Here is a 13,419-nt window from a genome sequence, read left to right as displayed (position 1 = left end):
TTGACAAAGTAATGTCTCTGCTTTTCAATATGCTGTCTAGGTTGGTTTTAACTTTCCTTCCAAGGAGTAAGCACCTTTTAATTTCATGGCTGCAATCACCATCTGCAGTGATTTTGGAGCCCCCCAAAATAAAGTCAGCCACTGTTTCCACTGCTTCCCCATCTATTTGCCATTAAATGATGGGACCGGATGATTAGGATAAATTATGTGAGGGAAGTTAAATGGAATGGAAATTTCAAGGAGATAATAAAATCATGTAAAATTAAAAAAATATGTCAGGAAAAAAGTGATAGGAAGCTATATTAAAAACATAAGCAAAATATTGATAATTGTTGCAGCTCAGTAAGTACACAGCAGTTCATTATACTATTGTATTTTTCATAATTAAAAGTTAAAGAATCCTGGTTCATTACTAATAACATATCTATCTACAAGTTCCTCTTCTATCCTTTGTCCCTGTCTCTCTCAACCCTAATGAATTTTTTGTTTCTCATTCACTTATTTTATCCCACATAAGTGTATCCCTAAACAAACAATGCTGCTGCTGCTGCTGCTAAGTCACTTCAGTCATGTCCGACTCTGTGTGACCCCATAGACGGAAGCCCACCAGGCTCCCCCTAAATGCTTGGTTTTGAACTTTTATAAAGGACATTAAATTTTTAAAGCTCTGATTACAATAATTTTGTCAAATACAATATTAGGAGTTAGAAAAGGGTGACTTCTGAAAAGACTAAAGGTCATATCATATATTTTGAAATTTGACAAGCACTAAAGCTTTAACACATGACCACAAAGAGGAGTGTGAGATAAATTGGTAATTGAGGATGCCATAAAAAAAGGGGGGCAAGTTAGAGAACTTTGAGAGCTTGGGACACAAAATGATGAAACCAAAAGAAAGGAACAGTATTTTCTAAAACAAAAATGATCCACAGAAAGCCAAACATGCATAGCATATAGATGAGGACACATCTGGAGTGGCCCTACAAGACTGAGATGTGGATCACTTAAGAGAAGCCCTGGTAAGGTAGAGAGCCAGAAGCATGGTCATAACAAAACTAAGTTGGGCCTACTTGGCTGGCAAGTGTATTTTTCAGATGTCTTGGTTGAAAACAAGTGAGTAAGGTACCCCAATAAGCAACCCAAGAGTACCAAATTACATTAAAGAGATTCATCCAATATATCATTAAAAATACTTGTATTCTTACTTAGAATAGAAAACATTAAAAAAGGAGAACTGGCTTAGAAATATTTTTATTGCTCCAATCTAAATTACTCCAATCAAACTAAAGTACTAAGCTCTTCATAGATACTCAATGAAAGTTGGATATGAACAATATGAACATATTAAAATCATAAACAACTTAAATAAGCCACCGCAGTCCCTGTATCTGTCTTCTACACTCTAAACAAGTTTTTTCATTAAATTATTTTCCTCATTAAACTGAGAACCATCTTATTTTAAACTTCCATTTCTGCCTGTCTCTTATTTCATATACCCCCAAAGCGGTCTTAAACTACTAAGGTGCCAGGAAACTCCTAAGCATATGAACTGTCTTTGCCCCTGATTAACTATTGAATACATCCTACAGAGTACATCATGAGGAACACTGGACTGGAAGAAGCACAAGCTGGAATCAAGATTGCCGGGAGAAATATCAATAACCTCAGATATGCAGATGACACCACCCTTATGGCAGAAAGTGAAGAGGAACTCAAAAGCCTCTTGATGAAAGTGAAAGAGGAGAGTGAAAAAGTTGGCTTAAAGCTCAACATTCAGAAAACTAAGATCATGGCATCTGGTCCCATCACTTCAGGGGAAACAGATGGAGAAACAGTGGAAACAGTGTCAGACTTTATTTTTGGGGCTCCAAAATCACTGCAGATGCTGATTGCAGCCAGGAAATTAAAAGACGTTTACTCCTTGGAAGGAAAGTTATGACCAACCTAGATAGCATGTTAAAAAGCAGAGACATTACTTTGCCAACCAAGGTCCGTCTAGTCAAGGCTATGGTTTTTCCAGTGGTCATGTATGGATGTGAGAGTTGGACTGTGAAAAAAGCTGATCGCCGAAGAATTGATGCTTTTGAACTGTAGTGCTGGAGAAGACTCTTGAGAGTCCCTTGGACTGCAAGGAGATCCAACCAGTCCATTCTAAAGGAGATCAATCCTGGGTGTTCATTGGAAGGACTGATGCTAAAACTGAAACTCCAATACTTTGGCCACCTCATGTGACAAGTTGACTCACTGGAAAAGAGTCTGATGCTGGGAGGGATTGGGGGCAGGAGGAGAAGGGGATGATAGAGAATGAGATGGCTTGATGGCATCACCGACTCGATGGACATGAGTTTGAGTGAACTCCGGGAGTTGGTGATAGACAGGGAGGCCTGGCGTGCTGTGATTCATGGGGTCACAAAGAGTCGGACACGACTGAGCGACTGAACTGAACTACTACCTCCATCCATCAGATGAGTCGTTCAGTCGTGTCCAACTCTTTGCGACCCCATGGACTGCAGCACACCAGGTTTCCCTGTTCATCACCAACCCCCGGAGCTTGCTCAAACTCATGTCCCTTGAGTCGGTGATGCCATCCAACTATCTCACCCTCTCTTGTGCCCTTCTCTTCCTGCCTTCAATCTTTCTCAGCATCAGGGTCTTTTCCATTGAGTCAGTTTTTTGCATCTGGTGGCCAAAGTATTAGAGCTTCAACTTCAGCATCAGTTCTTCCAATGAGTATTCATGACTGACTTCCTTTAGGATAGACTGGTTTGATATCCTTGCAGTCCCATGTATTCTCAAAAGTCTTCTCCAACACCACAGATCAAAAGCATCAGTTCTTCAGCACTCAGCCTTCTTTATGGTCCAACTCTCACATGCATACATGACTACTGGAAAAACCATAACTTTGACCATATGGACCTCTCTTGGCAAAGTAATGTCTCTGCTTTCTAATATGCTGTCTAGGTTTGTCATAGCTTTTCTTCCAAGGAGCAGGCATCCTTTAATTTCATGGTAGCAGTCACCATCTGCAGTGATTTGGAACCCAAGAAAATAAAGTCTCTCACTGTTTCCATTTTCTCCCCATCTATTTGCCATGCCGCGATGAGACCAAATGCCATGATCTTTGTTTTTTGAAAGTTGAGTTTTAAGCTAACTTTTTCACTCTCCTCTTTCACTTTCATCAAGAGACTCTTTATTATTTTTTAATTTTTTAAATTATTTTAATTGGAGGTTAATTACTTTAAATATTACAGTGGTTTTTGCCATACATTGACATGAATCAGCCATGGGTGTACATATGTCCCCCATCCTGAACTTCCCTCCTACCTCCCTCCCCATCCCATCCCTCAGGGTTGTCCCAGTGCATCAGCTTTGAGTGCCCTGTTTCATGCATCAAACTTGGACTGGTGATCTATTTCACATATGGTAATACATGTTTCTGTGTTTTTCTTTCAAATCACCCCACCCTCGCCTTCTCCCAGAGTCCAAAAGTCTGTTCTTTACATCTGTGTCCAAGAGGCTCTTTAGTTCTTCTTCACTTTCTGCCATAAGGGTGGTGTCATCTGCATATCTGAGGTTATTGATATTTTTCCTGGCAATCTTGATTTCCAGCTTGTGATTCATCCACCCCAGCATTTTGCATGACGTACTCTGCACATAAGTTAAAAATAGCAGGGTGACAATACATAGCCTTGATGTACTCCTTTCCCAAGTTGGAACCAATCTGTTGTTCCATGTTTGGTTCTAACTGTTGCTTCTTGACCTGCATACAGATTTCTCAGGAGGCAGGTCAGGTGGTCTGATATTCCCATCTCTTTAAGAATTTTCCGCCACCTCCATGTTCACTGCTATAACCCAACTTCAGCACCCAGTCATCAGCTCACCTAGACTACTGTTATCCTCTTCCCTATTCTCCTTCTGGTTTTGTTTCCCATTTGCTGCCAGGCAAACCTAGCATGTTGGATTATGAACTGTTTTGTTTATGTGTCCAACTCTTGGCGACCCAGAAGACTGCAGTATACCAGGCCTCACTATCCCTCACCACCTCCTGAAGTTTGACCAAGTTTGTGTCCATTGCTTTGGTGATGCCATCTCATCCTCTGATGCCCTCTTCTCTTTCTGCCCTCAGGCTTTCCCAGTATCATGGACTTTTCCAATGAGTCAGCTGTTTGCATCAGATAAACAAAATACTGGAGTTTCAGTTTCAGCATCAGTCCTTCCAATGAGCATTGAGGATTTATTTCCCTTCAGATTGATTGGTTTGATCTCCTTGCTGTCCAAGGGACTTTCAGGAGTCTTCTCTAGCACCACAGTTTGAAGTCATCAATTCTTTGTCGCTCCACCTTCTTTACTGTCCAGCTCTTACAAATGTATGTGACCACTGGGAAGACTATAGCCTTGACTCTACAGACCTCTGTCGGCAGAGTAATGTCTCTGCTTTTCAACAAACTGTCTAGGTTTGTCATAGCTTACCTGCCAAGTAGCAAATGTCTTCTGATTTCATGGCTGCAGTCACCAAATTGTGAAAGGAGTATGTCAAGGATATATATTGCTACAGCTACAAAAGTGATTTTAGAGCCCAAGAAGAGGAAATCTGTCACTACTTCCATCTTTTCCCCCTCTATTTGCCATGAAGTAATGGGGCCATATGGTCTTCCCTGGTACCTCAGCTGGTAAAGAGCCTGTCTCCAATGCAGGAGACCCCTGCTCAATTCCTGGGTCAGGGAGTTACTCCCTGTGTTCCACTCCAGTGTTCTTGGCTACTGGAGTGGCTACCCACTCCAGTATTCTTGGGCTTCCCTTGTGGCTCAGAGTAGAGAATCTTCCTGCAATATGGGACACCTAGGTTCAATTCCCACCTAGGTTGGGACAATCCCCTGGAGGAAGCCATGACAACCCATTCCAGTAGTCTGCGACTCCAGAATCCCCAGGGACAGAGGAGCCTGGTGGGCTATAGTCCATGGGGTTGCAAAGAGTTGAACACAACTGAGTGACTAAGCACAGGATGGCACAATGGGGCCAGATGCCATGATCTTAGTTTTTTTAATATTTAGTTTTAAGCCCGCTCTGTCACTCTCCTCCTTCACCCTCATCAAGAGGCTCTTTAGTTCCTCTTCACTTTGTGCTATTTGAGTGGTATCATCCGCATATCTGAAGTTGCTGATGTTTCTCCTGTCTATCTTGATTCCGGCTTGTAACTCATCCAGCCCAGCATTTCTCTTGATGTGTTCAGCATATAGATTAAAAAAAACAAGGTGACAGCAGATAGCCCTGTCATACTCCTTTCTCAATCTTGAACCAATCAGTTGTTCCATAGAGGGTTTTAACTATTACTTCTTGACCAGCATACAGCTTTCTCAGGAGACAGGTAAGATGGTATAGTATTACCATCTCTTTAAGAGCTTTCTACAGTTTATTAGAATGAATACCAGAAAGAAAAGGAATCAGTAATGGAATGGAAGAGTACTTCCAAAGAAACACAAGGGAATACAAAGAAAAAGAAAAGAAAGAAGAGATGCTTTATAAAACAAAGAACAAAAAAGAAAAAAAAAACATTAAAATAACTAATAACACATACTATAAGAGAAATAAAAACCCAGTGTATCAACTTTGAACTAAATGTGGATAGAATTCTAATAAAAATAGAAAGTGTCAAACTGTTTAAAAATGAAACACAAAATGCACTGTTAACAAAAGATATAGTTAAAACAATGTAAGCTAAAAAGAAAAGTGAGAGACACTAGATTTTGTGAACTTGCAAACAAAAAGAAAGCAAAGGTGGCAAAATTAGTATTAAACAAGGTGGTACTTAAGCTTAAAATCACAAAAACAAAAACAGGGTAAAAAAAGTTTACAATGATAAATATTTTAATTCATTTAAAACTAAAACTAAAATAGGGTGTTAAAATAGAACTCTAGTCCTAAAATAAGCTGAAGTCTCAAGAAAGTGGTAGGCTATTTTCCCACGTGAGCTAATCAAATGCAAAGGAAACAATCAGACTACATTCATCTTGGAAGAATCTTCCCTCTTTCCTTCACCTGGGTAATTTCAGCTCATCTTCAGGACAGCATTACTAATGTCTCCTCTCCCTCTCCAGGCTGAATTACCTCTCTTTTGTACTCCCATAATATTCTGTGTATACCTTTATGACAGTCCTTACACTACTAATTTGTCTCCTATCTTCCTCATTGGGGATTTAGTCGCTAAGTCGTGTCCAACTCTTATGACCCCACGGACTGCAAACTGCCAGGTTCCCCTGTCCATGGGATTCTCCAGGCAAGAATACTGAAGTGGGTTGCTATGTCCTTCTCCAGGGGATCTTCCCAACTTGGGAACTGAACCCGGGTCTCCTGCATTGCAGGCAGATTCTTCACCAACTGAGCTACGAGGGAAGCCCATCTTCCTCATTGAATGGTAATATTTTAGGACATCTACCACATCTAGTCTACCTGCATACTCTTTTTCTTTGCAGAACCATGTGGCATATAAGATCTTAGCTTGCTGACATGAATTAAACCCATGCCTCCTGCATTGGAAGCTCAGAGTCTTAACCATTTGACTGTCAGGGAAGTTCCTAGTTTATCATTTATATAACAGGTCCGTTCAGTTCAGTTCAGTTTCTCAGTCGTGTCTGACTCTTTGCAACCCCATGAATACAGCATGCCAGGCCTCCCTGTCCATCACCAATTCCCGGAGTTCACTCAGACTCATATATAACAGGTCACATGTTCCCTAACACATGACTGACTATCTTTTTGATAGCTTGTATTGCCAAGCCCTGATAAATGCTTTTTGAAAGTCTAAGTAAATGACATTCATTTGCACTCCTCATATACACATTAGAGATGGGAATACCAGACCACCTGACCTGCCTCTTGAGAAACCTGTATGCAGGTCAGGAAACAACAGTTAGAACTGGACAAGGAACAACAGACTGGTTCCAAATAGGAAAAGGAGTACGCCAAGGCTGTATATTGTCACCCTGCTTATTTAACTTATATGCAGAGTACATCATGGGAAATGCTGGGCTAGATGAATCACAAGCTGGAATCAAGATTGCTGGGAGAAATATATACAACTTCAGATATACAGATGATACCACCCTTATGGCAGAAAGAGAAGAGGAACTAAAGAGCCTCTTGATGAAAGTGAAAGAGGAGAGTGAAAAAGTTGGTTTAAAACCCAACATTCAGAAAACTAAGATCAAGGCATCTGGTCCCATCATTTCATGGCAAATAGATGGGGAAACATTGGAAACAGGGACAGACTTTATTTTTTGTGCTCCAAAATCACTGCAGATAGTGACTGCAGCCATGAAATTAAAAGAAGATTGCTCCTTGGAAGAAAAGCTATGACATACCTAGATAGCATATTAAAAAGCAGAGACACCACTTTGCCAACAAAGGTCCATATAGTCAAAGTTATGGTTTTCCTAGTAGTCACTCACGGATTTTAGAGTTGGACCATAAAGAAGGCTGAGCACTGAAAAACTGATTTGAATTGTGGTGCTGGAGAAGACTCTTGAGAGTCCTTTGGACTGCAAGGAGATCAAACCAGTCAATCCTAAAGGAAATCAGTTCTGAATATTCATTGGAAGGACTGATGCTGAAGCTGAAGTTCCAATACTTCGGCCTCCTCATGCAAAGGACTGACTCAGTGGAAAAGACCCTGATGCTGGGAAAGATTGAAGGCAGGAGGAGAAGGGGGCAAGAGAGGATGAGATGGTTGGATGGCATCACTGACTCAATGGACATTAGTTTCAGCAAACTCAGTTCAGTTTAGTTCAGTTCAGTTGCTCAGTCGTGATCGACTCTTTGCGACCCCATGAATCACAGCACGCCAGGCCTCCCTGTCCATCACCAACTCCCGGAGTTCACTCAAACTCATGTCCATCAAGTCGGTGATGCCATCCAGCCATCTCATTCTTTGTCATCTCCTTCTCCTCCTGCCCCCAATCCTTCCCAGCATCAGAGTCTTTTCCAGTGAGTCAACTCGTCGCATGAGGTAGCCAAAGTATTGCAGTTTCAGCTTTAGCATCAGTCCTTCCAATGAACACCCAGGATCGATCTCCTTTAGAATGGACTGGTTGGATCTCCTTGCAGTCCAAGGGACTCTCAAGAGTCTTCTCCAGCACCACAGTTCAAAAGCATCAATTCTTCGGCGATCAGCTTTCTTCATAGTCCAACTCTCACATCCATACATGACCACTGGAAAAACCATAGCCTTGACTAGACGGACCTTGGTTGGCAAAATAATGTCTCTGCTTTTTAATATACTATCTAGGTTGGTCATAACTTTCCTTCCAGCAAACTCAAGGAGATGGTAAAGGACAAGGAAGCCTGGCATGCTTCAGTCTATGGGGTCATTAAGAGTTTGGACATGACCAAATGATGAACAACAACAAGATATTATTATCGTTTCATAATGAATGTTAATGTCAAATCATTGTAAAGCACACAAGAAACTAACATAGTATTGTATGCAACTATGTTTCAGTAAAAGTTTTAAATAAATGTCTTGTTAAAATATATTTGAAACATCATTACAAACTAACTGATATTTTCAATTTATACTTTCACAGCCTTACCTGTTAAAAACATTTAGAAGATTATAAAAATTTTACATTTAGTGAATGAATAAAAGCTTTGAGCATTATGTAAAACTGGTGCTGAAAATATATTTTTCACATACTTATCAATTTAAGGGCATTTCATAATTTTAATAAAAAATGATAGAATGGCTGAATTTATTGCTTCATTCTATAGATGAGCTCAGCAATTTAAGGTGAATTGTGTTGTTACATAGTTGAATACAAAAGTTGAAATTAATATATTATTTTGTGTATTTTTGTTCTACTTCATTACAGAGCTTAAACATGTATATATATATATATATATTTTTTTTTTTTTAATATTTGTTGGTTTTGCCATACATTGACATGAATCTGCCCCGGGTGTACATGAGTTCCCCCTCCTGAACCCCCCTCCCACCTCCCTCCTCCCCTTATCCTCCCTCTGGGTCATCCCTGCATACCAGCCCCGAGCATCCTGTAACATGCATCGACCCTGAACTGGCGATTTAAACATGAATATATTTTTTAAAAAATAGAAAAAAGGTTCTTCTTCATTTTCCCTGAGGAAAAAATATATCTTTATGCATAGTAATGATAATTTAAAAATAATAAATATTTTTGGCTTTCAGAAGGCAAAATATACCATTTTAAAAAATAAACCAACTCCACTTGCCTCTATGAAAGTCTATAGTTTCTCTCCCTCAATCTGAGTCCTTAAGATGAGAATCATATGGGAAATGAACATGTCATCAAAGACAATGACTAGTTTTATTTTAATCAATATAGAAAGACTCTGTCTGCTCTAACAAGAACAAACTAAGTGCAGAAAACTTTTCTAATGTCTTCACAGGACTAAAAGTATATTCAAACATCTGAGTTTATTGTGGTTATTACTGTTGTTTTCGGAGAAGGCAATGGCAAGCCACTCCAGTACTCTTGCCTAGAAAATCCCATGGATGGAGGAGCCTGGTAGGCTGCAGTCCGTGGGGTTGCTAAGGTTTGGACACGACTGAGCGACTTCACTTTCACTTTTCACTTTTACACATTGGAGAAGGAAATGGCAACCCACTCCAGTGTTCTTGCCTGGAGAATCCCAGGGATGGGGGAGCCTGGTGGGCTGCCATCTGTGGGGTCACACAGAGTCGGACACGACTGAAGTGTTTTATTTATTTTCATTCTTGTAACTGGATCATAGATACTCTGATTCTGAAGACACAATTCCAGCATTTTGAGAACTTTTATAAATTGGCACATTCTCTGAAGCACGAGCAAAGATCTTTTTGAAGCCTTTTTCTTATTCACTTAATTTGGGGCTTATGCCCTTAGAATATATACAAAAGTTTCATGAAAGCAGATTTTTAAAGACATTTGTATAATCTTAAATCTTATAATTATAAAAATTAATATCAATACTAAGGCTATTGAATACCTGAGAAAGAAAAGGAAAGGCAAGGGAAGTTATTTGAGAGAAAGGTGTGGTGAAACCAGGTAAGAACTATATCATACTTCTGGAAAATGGGACTCAAGGAAAGAAACTACACAGCTAGCACTCGCTATCTCACTGTGGTAAGTCTTGGACCACAAAGTGTGGTAAAGAAGGGTCAGTGTTGAAGATCTGTTTGCAAATATCTCCCTTATTTATTCTAGCAACTGGATATTAATTTTGCTTAATAAAAAACCCTTTCATAAAATGTAAATATACCCTTAGAGAGTTAAATCTATAGGTTCTTCATATCTTCACTGTGAGTTACTGTAATTAGATTGTGTACAACTTAAATAAACTTTTGGAGAATGTGAGTTTTAATTGAAGCAAGGAACACTTCAGAGCAAAAACTAAAAATCTCTAAACAGTCTAAGGATATAACGACTGAGAAAGGTGGTGTGATGAGACACTAAGGAAAGGCAGTGCTAGTAAGAGGGAGTGAAAAAATACCTACTTCACAATTTTGCCACAGAAAAATAAAAGGTTATGCTTCAATAATTTCAAAGTTTCCTTCCCTCTCTATAATTCTATGAGGGCTATTGTGCAAAGAATGAATGTTTTGCATACCATAATAATTACATAAATGTAATCATAATATATTACATTTTCCTTCCTGGAATCTACAACATCCAACTATTAAAGCAAGAGTTCTATTTCCTACCTCAACAACATAAAAGAGAAAAATGTATCAAAACTAGTTCCAGACGACAAAAGAGCTTTCTAATAAACTAACAGTGCACCCTTCAATACTGTGATCATCACTATTTGATAAATGACTGAATGAAATCAGGGGTCCAAAAGAGATACAGATCTAAGAATGATCCAGAATCTTTCCCCAGAAATATACTAAATAAGAGCCCCCATCAGTCAGAGACACCAAAAGTGAAGACAGGAACGAGTATTTCCCTACCAACCTAAAGGCATTCTCCTTCCCATTTCCCTTCACCCCCCCCATCCACTTGTGCCTTACTACAGTTGTTCCTTGAGTCACACGCACGGGGCTGAGATTCACAGGTCCACTTACATGCGGAATTTCCCCCCACTAAACAGAATACCTGTATTTTCATCTTACAGATCTTCAAACTAATGAAGTGTGAGGACAAGTATGTGCTCCATTAGAGGTCACACACATGGAATCACAACTCTAGAGTCTGAGTCTGATTCTACCCAACGGCTTCAGCTTCTGGACCTCGGGTGAGCCGTGTATCGACTCCCTGGTTTCTGAGGCAGAGACAGCAGTAAATGGATTTTCCACTGCGCGAGGTCGACGCCCCTAACCCCTGCGTCGTTCAAGGCTCAACTGTACCTTCCTTTCCACCTCTGAATCGTCCACCAGTCAGCTCTGACTCCATCCATAGAGGCTTCTGCAGACCTACCCCACATAGCGTCCCTTTCTACCTGCTGTTGTGCTTAGTCGCTCAGTCGTGTCCAACTCTTTGCGATCCCATGGACTGTAGGCCGCCAGGTTCCTCTGTCCATGGGGATTTTCCAGGCAAGAATTCTGGAGTAGGTTGCCATTTCCTCCTCCAGGGATCTTCCCAACCTAGGGATGGAACCGAGGTCTCCCGCTTTGCAGGCCTATTCCTTACCGTCTCAGCCACCAGGGAAGCCCTGCTGGTCTCCCTTAAATCACTTCACTTAGAATTACCCACACCTGCTGCTTCCATCCGCCCGCTTCCACCGGCTCCCTCGCACTTTCCGGATAAGACAGCGGGTTGAACAGCGCACCCCATTCTCCCACAGAATAAGGGGATCTGTTCGAACACGAGAGGGTTGTGCTTCTGCACCCCCAAAACCAGAACTCCTCCCTTTCCCCTCGGGTGCCCTCACTCACAGCTCACAGTGTGGAAGGCGCAGCGCGGTTGTTTCTCAAAACTGCCCCCTAACTTGAGAACTCGCTCGCGGCTGTCAATATACGAAGGTCCAGCTGCTCCATTCATCCTTCTCCTGCAGCTCTGACTTTGCCTCTGCCGCTAGCGCCGACTGCTGCTGCTGCTAAGTCACTTCAGTCGCGTCCGACTCTGTGTGACCCCATAGATGGAAGCCCACCAGGCTCCCCCGTCCCTGGGATTCTCCAGGCAAGAACACTGGAGTGGGTTGCCATTTCCTTCTCCAACCTTTTGAAAGTGAAAAGTGAAAGTGAAGTCGCTCAGTCGTGTCCGACCCTTAGCGACCCCACGGACTGCAGCCTACCAGGCTCCTCCATCCATGGGATTTTCTAGGCAAGAGTACTAGAGTGGCTTGCCATTGCCTTCTCCGACTGCTGCTGCTGCTGCTAAGTCACTTCAGTCGTGTCCGACTCTGTGTGACCCCATAGACTGCAGCCCACCAGGCTCCCCCATCCCTGGGATTCTCCAGGCAAGAACACTGGAGTGGGTTGCCATTTCCTTCTCCAATGTGTGAAAGTGAAAAGTGAAACTGAAGTCGCTCAGTCATGTCTGACTCGTAGCGACCCCATGGACTGCAGCCTACCAGGATCCTCCGTCCATGGGATTTTCTAGGCAAGAGTACTGGAGTGGCTTGCCATTGCCTTCTCCGGCCTTCTCCAACTACCAGATGCCAACTCAGCCCGAACCAGCTGCGCTTGCTGCTGCGAGTGCGGCCACTACGGACTCCGCCCCGCGCCCGCCGAGCGCCTTCCCACTGGGCGCTGATTGGCTTCCTGGAGAAGAGCGCCCCGCCCCTTGGCCGCGAGGCTCCTGGTCCCTGCGCCGAGTTCACCCGTTGCGACTTACGCAGCCCCCGGGAGGCCGTGCTTCTGAGGTACGCGCTTGGAGCCGAGTTCTTTCGTGGAGCTACGCTAGGCGGGAATGACGTTGCCGGCGTGAAGTGGCGTCTGGGGAAGGAGGAAGCCCCGGGATACCCAGAGGGTAGGATCACAGGCTTCTGGACCAAGTGACCGGGCTTTTGGGAGCTCTTAGAGGGAGAACCCCAGGGACGGGGGAACCTGGTGTGCTTCCGTCTATGGTGTCACACAGAGTCGGACACGACTGAAGTGACTTAGCAGCAGCAGAGGGAGCACCGGCCTTTTTGAGAAGATGTGGTGTGGAAACTGAGGAGGGGGAGGGCCGGAGCGTGGGCACGAGGTCTGATGTCCTAAGCCTGGTAGCGCCAAAGCCGGGTCTAGAATCCGGAGTAAAGGAGCCCGTGACCTCAGAGCGCCTCTGGACCTGACTGGAGGCGAGGCTGTTACCTCAGCAGTTGTTATTTGGATCGGGGAAGGGATTGAAGTGGGGAAGGGGGTGTTAAGAAAGGTGAGTAAAAGAGGTTCAGAGTTAGGATCTGAAGATGCTTAGGATCAGTTGCTGCTAGATAACATTGGGTTGCCTGCTTTCCTCATTTCTTTCCTTCACAGAGATCCTTGGC

The 13,419-nt window shown here is 42.6% G+C and overlaps 1 long non-coding RNA gene across 1 annotated transcript in view; it reads right to left on the bottom strand.

Annotated features, from left to right (window-relative positions):
* The window catches only part of LOC148778761 (uncharacterized), a 39,713-nt gene extending 27,145 nt beyond the window's left edge, over positions 1-12,568 (bottom strand). The window contains exon 1 of the long non-coding RNA XR_016037712.1: positions 11,888-12,568. This is a non-coding gene — a long non-coding RNA (uncharacterized LOC148778761). The remainder of the gene's footprint in view (positions 1-11,887) is intronic.
* Positions 12,569-13,419: the final 851 nt, after the last annotated feature.

The sequence above is a fragment of the Moschus berezovskii genome, chromosome 1 (assembly GCF_049115385.1).
Source record: "Moschus berezovskii isolate FMDL1 chromosome 1, NW_MosBer_1.0, whole genome shotgun sequence".
NCBI classification, from domain to species: Eukaryota; Metazoa; Chordata; class Mammalia; order Artiodactyla; family Moschidae; genus Moschus; species Moschus berezovskii.
Note: the sequence above shows the minus strand (reverse complement) of the source record. Positions and strands in the feature narration are given on the sequence as shown.